This window comes from Oryctolagus cuniculus, chromosome 6, assembly GCF_051225735.1.
Source record: "Oryctolagus cuniculus isolate XC-2025 breed Fujian yellow rabbit chromosome 6, ASM5122573v1, whole genome shotgun sequence".
Taxonomy (NCBI): Eukaryota; Metazoa; Chordata; class Mammalia; order Lagomorpha; family Leporidae; genus Oryctolagus; species Oryctolagus cuniculus.
The window spans coordinates 130,339,671-130,357,070 of record NC_142872.1 but is presented as its reverse complement, the minus strand read 5'-3'; the positions used below and the strand labels follow the sequence as shown (position 1 = coordinate 130,357,070).

General features: G+C 40.0%; 1 long non-coding RNA gene across 1 annotated transcript in view; it reads right to left on the bottom strand.

Annotated features, from left to right (window-relative positions):
- Positions 1–14,250, bottom strand: part of LOC149126299 (uncharacterized) — a 47,964-nt gene extending 33,714 nt beyond the window's left edge. Inside the window, exons 1-3 of the long non-coding RNA XR_016234949.1 lie at positions 14,025–14,250; positions 5,575–5,683; positions 5,293–5,370 (exon numbers count right to left, since the gene is read on the bottom strand). This is a non-coding gene — a long non-coding RNA (uncharacterized LOC149126299). The remainder of the gene's footprint in view (positions 1–5,292; positions 5,371–5,574; positions 5,684–14,024) is intronic.
- Between the last annotated feature and the right edge of the window lie 3,150 nt (positions 14,251–17,400).

Below are 17,400 nucleotides of genomic sequence, written 5' to 3'. Positions count from 1 at the left end.
GGAAAGTCCATATCCCTTTTACTCTTTCTCCCTCTCTTTGTCCTTCCTGTGTGCGATGCCTTTCACCATGTGGTGACACAGAGTGTTTGGCAAGAAGGCCCTCACCAGCTATAGCCCCTAAATCTTAGACTTCAGGTTCCAGAACCATGAGAAATAGATCTACATCCATTATAAATGATGCAGTCTGTGGTGTTCTGTGATAGAAGCACAAAATGGACTAAGACATCTCCTTTTGTGGGAGGAATTTGCCACTAGCTCTTTTCAAACTTGAGCAGCAGCATCAACTCTTCCTTGAGTCTCCAGGCTGCTGGCCTTCCCCACAGATTTGGGACTTACAGACTTCACTCATAATCAGCTCGCTCGCTCTCTCTCTCTCTCTCTCTCTCTTTCTCGAAACCTAACACACATTGGTAAGTTCACAGATGCAAAAATGGGTTGACAACCTAACTAGAAAAGTAGGAATCAGGCCATTTCAATGGGTTCCAGTTACAGAAATTACTCAGAGTATCTGTACTAGGATGAATAAACTCCAAATGATTTCATTTTTGTTTCAGTTAGTTCATGATTTTAATTCCAAAACATGGATGTTGTTGCCTACTATAGGTCATTTGCCTCGATCTGCTAATGAAGCACAGGGCATCTTCACTGGTAGTTGCTAAGATATATCCATCCAATATGGAAGACATTATGATCCAAGAGAAAATCAGGATGATGCTGTTGCCAAAGCAATGTGGGATGCGATATGCCAGAGTAACAAAAATATGTAATATTCCAACCACATGTAAATACAAAGCCCTACATATAATTTTGGAAGGTTAACAGACTCTCAAAATCCCATACATGTTTTCTGGGATTGATTCATCAGCAGATCAAGAACTCTTCACCTAAACCTAACTACCATATGTTCTTGGTTGGCACCACACTGAATATATAGACTACTAAGCTTTTTTGGAAAATGGAAAGAAAGTAGTGGCTTCTTTTCTGTCTCCTTCTACTCTTCCAAGTCTAAAGAGATTGGGTTGTTCACACCCTCCCAATGGTATTAAACTCATGGCAAGACTTTATTGTGGCCCCACACGATGTAGGAAAAGAACTCAATACCCAACACTAGATAATCTGGATTTTAATCCAGGGTTTAATACCAGCCACAAACCAAGACATCCTTAACTTGACACACCCTTTGAGCTTAAGGTCCTTGTGTTTAAATTTCTCTGTTTACCTCAACTGATAATGTGAGATGCATGCAATTTCATCAGAATATATTTTCTAAACCAAATTATGAACAAATTTTACAAAGAATCTACATACTTATGTGTATGGATTGATGGACCCAATGTGAGGGAGGGAAGAAAGGAAAGACAGAGAGAACGCATACTTCAGTGATTGTCAAGTCTTGTTAATCACATCTGGAGACAAGTTTTAAATTTAGATTCTCACTTACTAAATCAAAATCTCCAGGGAGTGAAGATATGTATATGTGCATGCATACATGAAAAGCTTCCCACATTATTCTTAAATTAGCTTAAATTATTTATAGGTAAGCATAATTTAAATCAGAATTATTCATAGTGATCTGCTATGTGCTGATGATTTTGATAAAAGCCAATATTACTACTTGTGAGTCTATCTAGACTTTGACTGCATAAAGAAATACATTATTAACTTATTCCATATCATAATATGTGACTAATTATATACAGTCAGAGAATCCAACAGCCCTGCTGAAGACATGGCGGTATAGCAATTATGTGCTTAGAACAAATTCTGCTCTCATTTATATGCTCAAAACCATTAAAGTAAGATTTTACAGTTCACGGTCATTTTAAGCACCATCAATTTACGAGCATGGCTGTTTCCACAGTTTCAGAAACTTTGCGGAGAAGTCTATAGCATACTGCAGTCCTTTAATGTGAAGATGATGTCATGCATTCTTCAAAGTGAGAGAAATTAAGAAGTGTAAAATATAAAATAATGATGCTGGACTTTGCAATAGCAACATTTTCTTGAACATCCATTGTGTCTTTATCATTGACTAATGATAATTAATGAGATTCTTTTTTTCTCTTCAATTTTCCCTTAGAGGAGAAAAAATTTCACAAAGTATTTTAAAATGAAGACAGAAAACCAGAGTTGCCGTGCAGTGGGTTAAGCAACTGCCTACAACACTGGCATTTGCTATGAGCACCAGTTTGGGTCCTGGCTGCTCCACTTCCAATCCTGCTCCCTACTAACATACCTGTGAAAGCAGTGGAAAATGACCCAAATGGTTGTGCCCCTGCCACCCATATGTGAGATCCAGATGAAATTTTGGGCTCCTGGCTTCACCTGGCTGAGCCCTAGCTGTTGTGGCAATTTGGGGAGTGAACCAGCAGTTAGAAGATTCTCTCTGTCTGTCTGTCTGTCTCTCTCTCTCTCTCTCTCCCCCCTCCCTCTCTTTCTCTCCGACTTTCAAATAAATAAATCTTTAAAATTAAAAAATAAATAAAATTTATTAAATAAATTGTAGCTCTGCCTCTCAAATAAAAAAATCTTAAAAAGAAAAAATGATCTCACACCACATCACAAGCTCCTTAATATAAGCTATAGATGAGCACAACAGAGCTCCTGCCATCTCTCTTGTAGTGATCACTAAGTTTCCTCCCTGAGAATGATGATGATTTTGGTTCTACGTTTTTTGAGAGAATGAAGGCAGAATGCTTCAGATGAAGGCCCTGCCATAGCCTTTGAGTTGGGTAGCCTTTCTTGTTAGCATTTACAAGGCAGAAAGGCCAACTTAGAGATGCCCACATGAAATGAAGAACACCATTAACTAGGATGTTGATCTTTGAATTAATCAATACAAATGTTAAAAGTATTAGCATTCTAAACAAACTGATTAAAATGCAAATTAACAATTGAAAATATCTCCTTGCCTAACTAGGATATACATTCTTTCACTTTTAGATGAAAATGACAGTCCTCAGTGGCTTTCCGTACAACACTGGAGCCCCTCGCACAGGTTTGAAAGAGTTTGGTCTCTCTTACTCCTGGGTCTACATTCCCTAAATGTTCAAAAGGCACAGATTCCAAAAGTTCAAACCAATCTCAAATCACATGGGAGCCGAAACTCACAGACTGTCCCTTGTGGCTGGTGGAACACCATCTGTCACGGAGGTTGAGTTTTTCCAGAAGTTAACATTTTACTGCTTTCTTCCACCATGATAATGACAGCCCATTGGCTGCGAACTTGTCACTAATTGCTGATGCTGTCACTAGTACTAGAGTGCAAAGTCACCACCTACTAATGAGCTGGTATTTGTGGTTCTCACCTTGCTATTGGAGCTTTTAAGCTGGAGGAGTCCATCATCTCTACAAGAGACTGACTGTTTCAGAGTAGTGGCTCTTTTTTTTATTTAATTTATTTGAAAGGCAAAGTGATACAGACAGAGAAAGATCTTCTATCAGCTTGTTCACTTCCCAAATGGTTGTGATGGTCAGGGCTGAGCCAAACAAAGCCAGGAACCAGGGAATCTACTGGGATCTCCTATGTGGGTAGCAGGAGTCCAAGCACTTGGACCATTTTCCCCTGCTTTGTCAGGCACATTAGCAGGAAGCAGGATCAGAAGCAGAGCAGCCAGGACTCAAACCAGAGCTCCAATATAGGATGCCAGGGTTGAGGTGGCAGCTTAACCTGCTGTGCCACAATGCTAGCCTCAGGACAGTGGTTCTTAAACTTTAGCCTGTGTCAGAAAAATCTGGAGGGCTTGTGAAAAACGTGAATTACTGATCCTCATGCTCGGACTTTGATCAGTGTGGCTGTTGCAGATCCTGAGAATATGCATTTCTAACAAATGTCCGGGTGATGCTGCTGCTGTGGGGACTGCATGTCCCCAGAACAGCAGCCAAGGAGAAGAACCTTCCCAAGACTGCCTGAAGAAATTCTCTAGTTGTTTTTACTGTCGCTATTCTGAGGACATAAAGGACCTCCTGGTCCAACCCAAAGCTAGAGAGCTGAACTGAACCACACTGGTTCAGACTCCTAGCAGACCACACTGGTACTTCTTGGAGTGAGAGAGGAAGATGCTCCAGCCTGGGCCCTCTGCATCATAGTTCTTAGAACCAGGCACTCAGATACCTCCCAGAACTCCCATCTGTTACCTGCATGAAGGTATTAGGTTCTGCTGTCTGCCTCACAGACAGCAGAAAATCATTACTATCTAACTAATGCCCAAGTCAACTCTCCACTCTTATGTTTTTCTGCCTCTTATGGTAATTTTTTCATGGACACTTTTATGCCTACTTTGCCATTGATCCTTAATCAGGACAAAGTAGGCTGCCTTGATAGATTTGTATGACACTAAATTTGAAGCATCTCAATCTCTTCTGTCCCTGATTTTCTATTCACACTGTCTTCCAACCCTTTAGTTTCATGTTTGAGGTGCCAGAAAGAGACCAAAAACTATTAAGAGATTTTATCACTTGAGTGATAAATTCTAGTTAATAGATGCAGTGCATTTTTTTCATGAACCTGTGTGTGCACATTCACACATATGTACACACATATAGGAAAAAGGAAACTACAGATTTAATGAAGAACAAAAAAATATGTAAGCTTTTCCTTCATAATGAGATTGCTGTACACCTTGGCAGTTCTCTGTGAATTGAGCATTAAGTTATTCAGTAAATCAATAGTTGTCAGTCACGTTGTACAACATATTCCTAACTCCCAACCTTAGTAGAGAGTATTGCAATGTTAGCATAAATGTAATCATCATTACCAAGAAGATAAGTAGGCAGGTAAACCTTTTATATGATTGTTGACCTTTACTATTTTAGCACTATGTTTTACTACATATGCATCCCTAATAGGCTGGGAAATAAATATTAATAATAATAACAAAAGCTCTGTATTCTGGCCAACATTTTCTTATTTGATATGTATAGAGTTTTAAATGCATAACAACAGCAAAATTTGCTCAAGGTTATTCACTACCAATGTTTACTCTGTAAAATGCCTTAAGGCAATTTCAGCATAAAGGTATTATATAAAACATCATTCTCTATTCCTATTGCTAATGTAATAGCTAGGACACTTTTTGACATGGTTTAAGGTATGAAAAAAATCATTAATCAGCATCTTTCTCAGGTAAACAGTAATGATACATCAAATACAAAATTAATAACATATTTTTCTATTTCAGATAAAAGCACATTTGTGTTTAATAACTTAAATTTATAAACATTAAATGTCATTAATTTTAAAAACTTCTTCATGCATGTTTTTCATTTTTTATACTTTGAAAGGTAACCTACCTTTGATTTTGTTTTCATTCTGCTGTTCAAGTAGTACACAAATTATATATAGGTTGTGCTTCTGTGAATTTTTTTATTCTTGGAAAGAAAGCACATAGTTATATTCACAAAATAACAATGTAGAGTTCAATGAAATGTCACAAAGGGAAAACATATCTGGGTATAACCCAAGTCAATAAACATAGAATAAACATAGCAGGATTGGGATCATTTTGAAGGTCAAGAGACACTGGGAGCACCCCAAAAACCTCCCCCCTGTCTACATCTGACTGCTAACCTCACCTTCCTCCAGAGGTCAGTGAAGTTGCTCCTCAGTCACTGTGGTAGATAGGTTCCAGGACACCCCTCTGGTACGAAGATGTACAGCTGCTCAGATCCTTTATGCAAATCCCTTATATGAAAATACTATGTGTTAAACAATACAGCATGGTGTTTGCATGTAACATATGCACATTTTTCTGTATACTTCAAATAATCTCCTAAATACAATGTAAATGCTAGGCAAATACTTATTATGCACTACTGATTTGGAAATAATGACAAGAAAAGAATCTGTACACATTTAGTAGACATATTTCTTTCAAATCTTTTCCGTCTGTGGATGGTTGAATTCAAGGATCCATAATCTACAGATACAGAGAACTGACTGTGCTATTCTAACAAATATAGTAATCAACACCCTGCTTGTTTTTAGATTTACCACCCAGGCTTACCCTCCATACCCCCCTAGAGTTCAGCTTTGCCTCACTTTTGAACTTTATAGAAATGGAATTGCACACCATGCATTCTTTTGTGTCTGGCTTTTTTTACTTCACAGTGGGTTTTTGAGATTCATCCATGATGAATATGTGCTAGTTTGAACAAGATTTGGCTCCTCAACTCATGCAGACATTTCAAAGTCTTATATTAGATGCCAGTGCTGTGGCATAGTAGCCTGAGCTGTGGCTGCTTGCTGTGCCAGCTTCCCATGTGGGTGTCGGTTTGTGTCCTGACTGCTCCTCTTCCAATCCAGCTCTCTGCTTATGGCATGGGAAAGCAGTAGAAGATGGTGCAAGTCCTTGGGCCCCTTCACCCACATGGGAGATCTGGAAGAAGCTCCTGGCTCCTGGCTTCATATCAGCCCAGCTCCAGATGTTGAGACCACACAGGGAGTGAACCAGCAGATGGAAGATCTTTCTCTCTGTCTCTCCCTCTCTTTCTCAGTAACTCCCTCTCAAATAAATAAAATCTTTTAAAAAATAAAATAAAAGTCATATATTAGCAATTAATGTTTTAATGTTATTGGTTAATGGATTAAGAGTGGAGGCTTGGGGGCTGGCACTGTAGCATAGCAGGTAAAGCCGCTGCCTGCAGTGCTGGCATCCCATGTGGGCACCTGTTCAAGTCCTGGCTGTTCCACTTTTGATCCAGCTCTCTGCTATGGTCTGGGAAAGCAGTAGAAAATGGCCCAAGTCCTTGGGTCATTGCAGCCACGTGCAAGACCCGGAAGAAAACCCTGCCTCCTGGCTTCTGGCTCCAGATCAGAACAGCTCCTGCTGTTATGACCAACGGCAGTGAAACAGCAGATGGAAGACTTCTCTCTCTCTCTGCCTCTCCTTCTCTCTCTGTGTAACTCTGACTTTCAAATAAATAAATAAATCTTTTAAAAAAGGCAAAAGAATAGAAGGGCCAGCACTGTGGAGCAGCGGGTTAAAGCCCTGGCCTGAAGTGCTGGCATCCCATATGGGCGCCAGTTCTAGTCCCAGCTGCTCCTCTTCCGATCCAACTCTCTGCTATGGCCTGGGAGAGCAGTAGAAGATGGTCCAAGTCCTTGGGCCTCTGCACCCATGTGGAAGATCCGGAAGAAGCTCCTGCCTGGCTCCTGGCTTCAGATTGGTGCAGCTTTGGCCATTGCAGCCATCTGGGGAGTGAACCAGCATGTGGAAGACCTCTCTCTGTCTACCTCTCTCTGTAACTCTTTCAAATAAATAAAAAAAAATCTTGAAAAAAATGATATCTATAAGCTGGGCCTAATGGAAGGTCTTTAGGCCAGAGGGGCTTGCCCTCAGAAGGTAGTTCCTTAGAAAGGGTTGGTTCTACAAGCTACGTTCAGTTCAGCAATATTCTGTCTGCTTCCTGGCTCACCATGTGGTTCTCCTTCCACATACATACCAACATCGACCACCCTTATCAGAAGCCCCACTATTGGAGCCATGCAACTCTGTATTGTGAACCTCCAAAACCATAAGCAAAAATGAATCTTTTTTTTTTTATTTTTGACAGGCAGAGTGGACAGTGAGAGAGAGACAGAGAGAATGGTCTTCCTTTTGCCGTTGGTTCACCCTCCAATGGCCGCTGCAGCCGGCACGCTGTGGCCAGCGCACCGTGCTGATCCGATGGCAGGAGCCAGGTACTTATCCTGGTCTCTCATGTGGGTGCAGGGCCCAAGCACTTGGGCCATCCTCTACTGCACTCCCGGGCCACAGCAGAGAGCTGGCCTGGAAGAGGGGCAACCGGGACAGAATCCGGCGCCCTGACCGGGACTAGAACCCGGTGTGCAGGCGCCACAAGGCTGAGGATTAGCCTATTGAGCCACGGCGCCGGCCAAATCTTCTTATTTATAATGTAGCATCTCTTAAGCATTTTAAAGTAATGGAAGATTGACAAATACAATGTTCGTGAAATTAATTAATTTTCATTGTTGTAAAATATTCCATTTTATGAAATAAACATCAGTTGTGTATGCATCTTATCATAAATGAATATTTCAATTATTTATGGTTTAAAACTATAAACCTTAGCCGGCGCTGCGGCTCAATAGGCTAATCCTCTGCCTGCAGCGCCAGCACACCGGGTTCTAGTCCCAGTCGGGGCTCCGGATTCTTTCCCAGTCGCTCCTCTTCCTGTCCAGCTCTCTGCTGTGGCCAGGGAGTGCAGTGGAAGATGGTCCAAGTGCTTGGGCCCTGCACCTGCATGGGAGACCAGGAGAAGCACCTGGCTCCTGGCTTCGAATCAGCGCAGTGCGCCAGCCGCAGTGGCCAATGGGGGGTGAACCAACGGAAAAGGAAGACCTTTCTCTCTGTCTCTCTCTCTCACTGTCCACTCTGCCTGTCAAAAAAAAAAAAAAAAAACTATAAACCTTAAACATTGTAGGTATTTGGAGCAATAATTGTATAACATTTTTACCTTTTTCATTTTATTTGAAAGACAGAGAGAGTCAGATAGAATTAACAGAGATCTTTCATGCTGGTTCATTCCCTAATTGTCTGCTATAACCAGGGCTGGACCAGGCCAAAGCCAGGAGCCTGGAAGTCAATCCAGGTTTCCCATGTGGGTGCAGGGGGGTCCAAGAGTTTGAGCCATCATCTGCTATCTCCCAGGCTGCACTTTAGCAGGAAGCTGGGTCAGAAGCAGAGCCAAGAAACACAACAGGCATACCAGTATAGGATGTGGGTATCCTAAGCAGCAACTTTAACTACTACACAAAACACCCACTCCTGTATAACACATGTTTGAGTAAATAAGTGGCAGTCAGAAACGTTTCATAATGCACCCCAACTCCACATCCTCAGTGCTGAGCACTGTGCTGTTAGCACAAAATATGAGCCTCATTACTATGGACATCTGTAGGCCAGTAATTCTTACATATACTTCTTGGTACATCCTTGGTTGCATTTTTGAGAAGTATGTGCCCGAGTTTCAGGGCATGTGTATCTTCAACTTCAATCTATGGGTCATACCCAAGTGTGGTGTTAATGTCCACTCTTGTCAGCATTGAACATGTGTCCTATTGTTCTGCATCCATGCTTCAGTTCACACTTTTCCTCCTTTATGCCTCCTCTCCTGGCTTTCCTAGTTAAAGTCCTCCACTCCTACGCATTCCCTCACTGTTGAATCCATTACTCTGACTCAGCCTGCAGTCATCTCTTTTGTATCTGTGCCCCTCCACTGGAAGATAATGTCTCCATCACGGCAGGAAATTTGTCTCACTCATGAGTAGGATAATGCCCAGAACACAATAGACTCTCAGTAAATATTTGTTGACTGGATGGTTGGAAACTACCTTTACATAGTAAATATTCACAATATTTACAGAATATAAACTTTGAACCTCCTCTTTGTAAGAAGTAATACTTCTTGAGTAGTAGTTTCATGGTCAATGCAATATGTTTAACAGCTAATGTTCAGAAAAATAATTATCCACTTAGACTTTCCTGTAATATGATCATCATGACACAAGTTGAATAATTTTCCCTTGTCTCATGAACACAATGAGCACTGGCATTTCATATCCACTGTGAGAAAACAGGTGCCTGTAAATCAAGACTTCTTGTTTTTTTACAGTGCAGTCTGTAATAATCAATTGACATGCCTGCTATAAATAATAATGCATGGTTTCTCAAGGAACCTAGCATGTAATTGATTCTCTGGTCTGAAGAAGTTTTAAGGGTGTGATTTTTTGATATCTATGGAATCCTTCAACCAACTTTATTGTCTTGCTCTGAGCTAGCACTTGAAATAAAGATTCATGAATCTTTATTGTGCATCCAGCCTCTCTGGAATAGAGAAGTAATAGTGTGTGGCTCTCAGAATATGCTCAGCCTTATCTTTGCATTTCTATCATAATGCCATGATGTCAAGTACCCAGTAAAATAGCAGGATGTGTATTCCTTGCATGTCCTGTGCCACTCCCAAATGAATTCATATTCTTGAGACAAGCAATCATGTATTAGACTATATTTCAAAATACACTAAGCCAAATGTCCCAGACCACCAAATACTACTATGACTATATTAGAGAGGGAACTTTTATGTTCTAATTTCTTAGCTAGTCAATAGTTTCTTTTTTTTTTTTTTTAAGAAAGGCTGGCCATGTGATCCTATTACTCTTACTGCAGTTAACTGGACAAAGGATGAGTACTTTTACTCATGGATGACCAGTGGCTTGTGAAGTAACATGAGACTTCTGCAACCTGACTACTCACCTTGTGAGAGTGACCAACTAACATAAGAAAGCTGTCTTTCTTGGGAGTTTAAATGTAGGATGTATGTAGCATTAGAGGAAGGTGAGTAGATGAGGGAAGCATGAGGGAAACATGATACAATATGTGATTCTTACTACATAAGTCACTATATATAAATCACAGTTCTATTTTTATAATCCTGATAATATTAAAATTATTCATGGAGATAGAAAACAAAAGCCTTAAGAATTATTTTGTACGGAGATCTAATAATATCTGGTTTATAAGCCCTATGCATCAACTTCTGCCAGAAAACAAAAATAATCTTTTGGGAGAAAAGGCAGAAAGCAGAAGCCATGAGGCAGCAAAGGTTGTGAGGGAGAAGAAATGAGGAGTAAGCGAAAAAAATGCATAAGATTAAGTAAGGAGCAAGTAGGAAAGTAGAGAGTGATAGTTGTGGGAGCAAAAGAGTTTCTGACTAAGAATGAACAAGCAGAATCTTTTTAATGGTGGAATGTTAGGATAAGTAGCAATACCAATGAAGAGACAACCATCACTAAGAATCACACTGAATCTTGAAAAAGTTCCTAAGTGCTCTGTGAGACGTGGCTGCAAGACTGGTCTGCCTCTCATTAAAACTTTGATGCTAAGATAATCACTGAAGATGTGAGTTAAAATTCCACTGACTCCAATCCAAGAATTTCTGATCTAATAGATCTGGAGCATGACCTAGGAATCTTTATTTTATATGTGTGTGCCTAACATTCCAATAACTCATCCGTTAAGAAACACTAAAGGAGCCGGCGCTGTGGCTCACTTGGCTAATCCTCTTCCTGCAGCGCCGGCATCCCATATGGGCACCAGGTTCTAGTCCCGCTTGCTCCTCTTCCAGTCCAGCTCTCTGCTGTGGCCCAAGAGGGCAGTGGAAGATGGCCCAAGTACTTGGGTGCCTGCGCCCACGTGGGAGACCTGGAGGAAGCACCTGGCTCCTGGCTTCGGATCAGTGCAGCACACTGGCCGTAGCGGCCATTTGGGGAGTGAACCAACAGAAGGAAGACCTTTCTCTCTGTAACTCTCTCTCTAACTCTGCCTGTCCAAAAAAAAAAAAAAAAAAAAAGAAAAGAAAGAAACACTAAAATAAACTGAGTTTGTATGTATTCTTGAAACTGGAAAGAAAAATCTACCTAATATAGATCCCATGTGTGACTTCAACTTTATAGACATAGTCCAGAACTGGATTGAAGAATTTCAGATACACTGCTATATTGCTTTTATAAATATTATCATATTAAATATCATTTCTAGCAGTACTACATGTAAAATAATTTGGGGCCGGCGCCGCGGCTCAATATGCTAATCCTCCGCCTAGCGGTGCCGGCACACCGGGTTCTAGTCCCGGTCGGGGCGCCGGATTCTGTCCCGGTTGCCCCTCTTCCAGGCCAGCGCTCTGCTTTGGCCCGGGAGTGCAATGGAGGATGGCCCAAGTGCTTGGGCCCTGCACCCACATGGGAGACCAGGAGAAGCACCTGGCTCTTGCCTTCGGATCAGCATGGTACACCGTCCGCAGCGCACCGGCCGCAGCGGCCATTGAAGGGTGAACCAACAGCAAAGGAAGACCTTTCTCTCTGTCTCTCTCTCACTCTCCACTCTGCCTGTTAAAAAAAATAATAATTTGGGATAAAAGGTCCTTCTCATCTTAACCCCAGTGAACTATATCAGTTTTGTGTTTTTCTGTTTTCCTAAAGAACTCTGCTACAGTTAAACATTCTTATTTCCAAACATGGTCCAAATTCTGTTCATATCTGACCATCTTACAGTCACTCACCCTATTCCTACTAAAGGGAAGAGTGAGGAAAGAGCCCTAGCCTGCTCCTGTGTGCAATATTGGGTGGGGACAGTGTAGGCTCCCACATGATTGACTTTGGACATTAGAACAGATACTAGAACTTCCTGCTAGAGATAGTACAACTGAGAATCACTCTTATTCAATATTTCTGGAAGTTTTAGCAGAGCAACTAGAGAGGAGAAAGAAATAAAGAGCATCAAAATTGGAAAAGAGGAAGTCAAATTATCTGTGTTACAGATGAGATGATATTATACATAGAAGAACCTAAACACTCCAAAAAGCTATTAGAATTAATAAACGAATTCAGTAAAGCTGCAGGTTAAGCATAAAAATACACATACTAAATACAACAACATTAATATGCTAATGATAAACTCACAGAAAGAAACCCCATTCACAAAAGCCACATACAAAAAAATCAAATATTTAGGAATAAATTTAACCAAAGAAGTGAAAGATCTCTACAAGGAAAATTATCAAACACTAATGAAAAAAATCAACAAGGACACGCAAAGAAATGGAAAGATATACCTTACTCATGCCTCCAGAGAATAAATATCATTAAAATGTCTATACTACATAAAGCAATATACAGATTCAATACAATCCCTATCAAAGTATTAATGGTATTTTTTTACAAAATTGGAAAAAACAATTCTCAAATCACAAAAGACCCAGAAGAGCCAAAGTGATTCAGAACAACAAAAATCAAGCTGGAGGCATCACAATACCTAACTCCAAAGCATACTACAAAGCCATAGTAATGAAAACAGCATGGTACTGGAATAAAAATCAATACATAAATCAGTGGAACAGAATAGACACCCCAGAAATTAATTCACATACAAAAAGCCAACTGATTTTTGACAAAAGTGCTCAGACCATACAGTTGAGTAAAGATAATCTCTTCAATAAATTATGCTGGAAAAACTGGGTGTATATATGCAGAATAATGAAAATAGATTCGTACCTCTTACTATATATAAAAATCAACTTGAGAGGCCGGTGCCATGCCACACTAGGTTAATCTCTGCCTGCAGCACCAGCATCCCATATGGCCCCTGTTGGGGCCCCAGATTCTGTCCCGGTTGCTCCTCTTCCAGTCCGGCTCTCTGCTGTGGCCTGGGAAAGCAGTGGAGGATGGCCCAAGTGCTTGGGCGCCTGCACCCTTGTGGGAGACCAGGAAGAGGCACCTGGTTCCTGGCTTCGGATCGGTGTAGCTCTGACCGTTGCGGCCATTTTGGGGGTGAACCATCGGATGGAAGACCTTTCTCTCTCTCTCTCTCTCTCTCTCTCTCTCTCTCTCTTTCTCTACCTGTCAAATAAATAAATAATCAACTTGAAGTGGATCAAAGACCTAAATTTAAGACCTGAGACTATGATGCTGCTGGAAGAAAACATAGGGGAAACACTACAAGACATTATCGTAGGGTATAATTTCTTGGACAAGACCACTAAAGCACAGACAACAAAAACAAAACTACACAAATGGAATTATATGAAACTTAGAAGCTTTTGCACAGCAAAGGAATTGATCAATAGAGTGAAGAGATATCCAACAGATGGGAAAAAATATTTGCAAACCACCCATCTGACAAAGTATTAATATCCTGAATATATCAGAAACTTAAGAAATTCAACAACAAAAAATCAACCAGTCCACTTGAGAAATGGGCAAAGGACTTCAATGGTTCTCAAAAGAAGAAATACATATGGCCACCAAATCTATGAAAAAATGCTCAACATCACTAGCCATCAGGGAAATGCAAATCAAAACAACGAGATATTACCTCACCCCTGTCACAATGGCTAAAATCTAAAGCACAAAGAGTAACAAACGCTGGCAAGGATGTAAACAAAGGGGAAACTTATACACTGTTGACTGGAATGTAAATTAGTGCAATCACTGTGGAGATTTCTCAAAAAACAAGAAACAGACTTACCATATGGCCCAGCAATCCCACTACTGGGTATGTACACAAAAGATTTGAACACAATGCACCAAAGAGATGCCTGCACCACCATGCTTACAGCAGCACTGTTCACAACAGTCAAAATTTGGAACCAACCTAGATGTTTAACACCAGATGAATGGATAAAGAAAATGTGGTGGGGCCAGCTCTGTGGTGCAGGGGGTTAATGCCCTGGCCTGAAGTGCCAGCATCCCATATGGGTGCCGGTTCTAGTCCCGGCTGCTCCTCTTCCTATCCAACTCTCTGTGATGGCCTGGGAAAGCAGTAGAAGATGATGCAAGTCCTTGGGCCCCTGCACCCACGTGGGAGACCCAGAAGAAGTTCCTGGCTCCTGGCTTCAGAGCGGCACAGCTCCAGCCATTCAGCCAACTGGGAAGTGAATCAGTGGATGCAAGATCTCTCTCTCTCTCTCTCTCTCTCTCTCTCTCTCTCTCCCTCTGTCTCTCTCTTTGCCTCTCCTCTCTCTCACTTTCAAATAAATCTTAAAAAAAAGTATGTTACAATAAATGCATAATGGAATATTATTCAGGTATAAGAAATTCCACCATTTGCAGCAAAATGAACACAACTGGAGAACATCATGTGTTTTAAAATAAGCCAGACTCATAAAGACAAATACCACACATTCTCCCTCACATGAGTTAGGTAAAACTTAAAAAAAAAAAAAAAAAAAAAGGAAATGTCTGTGTACATCAGCATCACTGAAATACAGTTTTGTACAAATTTTTTAGACCTTTGTCAAACAAATGGTTAAGAATATATAAAACCACTATAGGTTTAATGACCTGTGGTTTCTTTACAATTTACTGTATAATGGGTAAAAATCCTCATTTTGTCATTCAACTGCTGTCTATAGCCATTATCTGTATTCCCACTAAACTAGGGTCTTTTTCTTTTTATTTGTTAAATTTCTTATTTGGTGAAGTATTAGCCTTCTTACTGTAATTTAAATTTAAAGTATGTCATCTCAAAAACTGAGAAACTCAAAAACTAAGGAAGAAAAGAAAGAAGGAGGGTGGGAGGGAAAGAAGAGGAGGAGAGAGAAAGGGAACATCATTTGTAGAATTGCATCTACAAATCACATGGAAACCATTAACAACTAATTTAAAATAAAATAAAAATAAAATTTTTTTCTAAAAATAAATTTTAAAAAACAGTAGGGCTAAAGTGTACTGATTTTAACCCAATTTCAAGACTGGAAAGAGTAAGTCCAAAGACTAGTGCCGAAGCTGGAGGCAGGAATTAAAGTAGAGGTGCCAGAAGCAAAAGGACAGGGCGGGCAGAAATCGAGTCCAAATAAGAAATTACTGCACTATTACAGGCCAAACAGCATAAATGTCACTGGGCGGCTGTGGATCAAATTCTTGGGCTGCTGGGTACATGGTGAATGGTTGATTCATGCCAGCATAAAAGGCCCCTGTTAATCAACGCTTCTCTTAGCAACTCCTAACTCTGAAATTCTTGGAGAACTGAACTTTGCCAACATAGCCTTTGCCCAGATACTTGTAATATTTGTGGACAGAATTTCCTTAGCCATTTACCTGGTAAGTACCATCTCCTAGTGAATGGATCTCTCGGTATTCTTACCTGCAAAATAGGAATTAACATACCTGTAGTACCTAATCCATAAATTAGTGAGTATTAGCAGAATTCATAAAGGAAATAAGAAAATACATAGGGGCCTGACACTTAGCAAGCATTCGAACATTGTTGGTTGCTGCTGCCACCACTGTTGTACCATTTGTCATATTTCTGTAATTAAGAACAATCAGTTACTCTTACATCACTCTGCCTTATGCTGGGTCTCATGATATTCATTTCTTTTTTTTTTTTCTTTTTAAACTTTTTTTTAACTATTCACTCTTGCCCTGACCACGTCACCTGCTCTCAGCTGTTGGTTTCCCTCTAGGTGCTGTGTTTGCCATTGAACTCAGTCCCGGCAATTAGCTCATCTGATCCTGGTGCTTGACTCACCACCTGTTTCTATCTGATAATGTTACCTGTCCCATCAGTTAATAGGTCTTAACCACTCATGTCTCCAGATTTATACAAATTCCTTCTCTTACATTCTTCAAGGTGTAACTCAAATATTTCTTTCTTCATAAAGGCTACATGACCTGAAGTGTTCTCCCAAATTTCTGGAATTCCTACTTCTATAGTCTGAATACTTAATGTACCAATTAATCACTTAGTGCTTTGTGAAATCTTTTCAGTATGTCTTTAAATTGTTATTTAAATGATTTATTGTGATTTAATTTATCATATATCTGTCTTGTGTACTTAATGAGATAGTACTCTCCTTGATGATAGCAACTGTTTTATTCATCTTTGTATGCCCCTCAGCTAAGCACCACACTTTGCACAGAGCTCAATAAATATGTGTGATTTGATTTGAAATGCTTAGTTAGAATACCATAAAAGACTACACTATTCCACATTCTGAGGAAGTCATTAAGACTTAAAGAGGCCATTAAGGGCTAATCCAATAACTGAAAGGAGAGTAAATTGCTTACTTTTAGGCAGATGTGCTAACTTTCTAGGCCACTAAGGTTCTATTTAAACAATTTACCAAGAGCAAATTACCAGATGGATCCAGGTAGCTCAAAAAGGTTAATATCTCTTACTTCCTACTAAGAGCAAGCTATGCTTTCTTTCCCTGCTTTAAGAAATGCAAGTCAAGTCCATCCATTACCTATACTATGTTAAGAATAATATTTAAATAGAGTAACCATTTGGACTGAACTTACATAACTGAAGAAAGCAGTTCTGTAAATTGCATGATTGCAGTTCACTGCTGGTACCCAGTTGACACTGATTTACCATAATGCTGAAGTCAGTCTTCTTTCTTCCTACTCCATATTCTAAAATATTCACCACAAGAGGGGAAAAGAAAACAGAATTACTCCAATTTCACTAACTGATAACTGATGCTAGAATTGCTCTCCATAGTAGGTATACAAAAAAATTTTGAAACATGATACCTGCTATATGGAACTTCCATATGTTTTGAGAGTGGAGGCAAAGGTGAGAGATTTGTGAATGGAAACACATCAGTATTCATGATACAATGTGGCACATAAAGTGATAATGATATTTGCAAATTGTTCTGGAGAAATAGGTTAAAAGTGAGTAGTCATTCAGCTTTGGAGAAGTGAGAGCAGCAATATATGAGCTATGCCTTTAGAGATTGTTAGAACGAAAAACACTGCAAACAGAGAAAGTTGCATGAACAAAGATATTGTTTTATTGATAAATGACAAGGAACATGGGATTATGGGGTAGAAAGAAATCTCAGAGGTGCTTTTATTCAAGCCCTGAATAGTATAGACCAAATAACAACAACAAA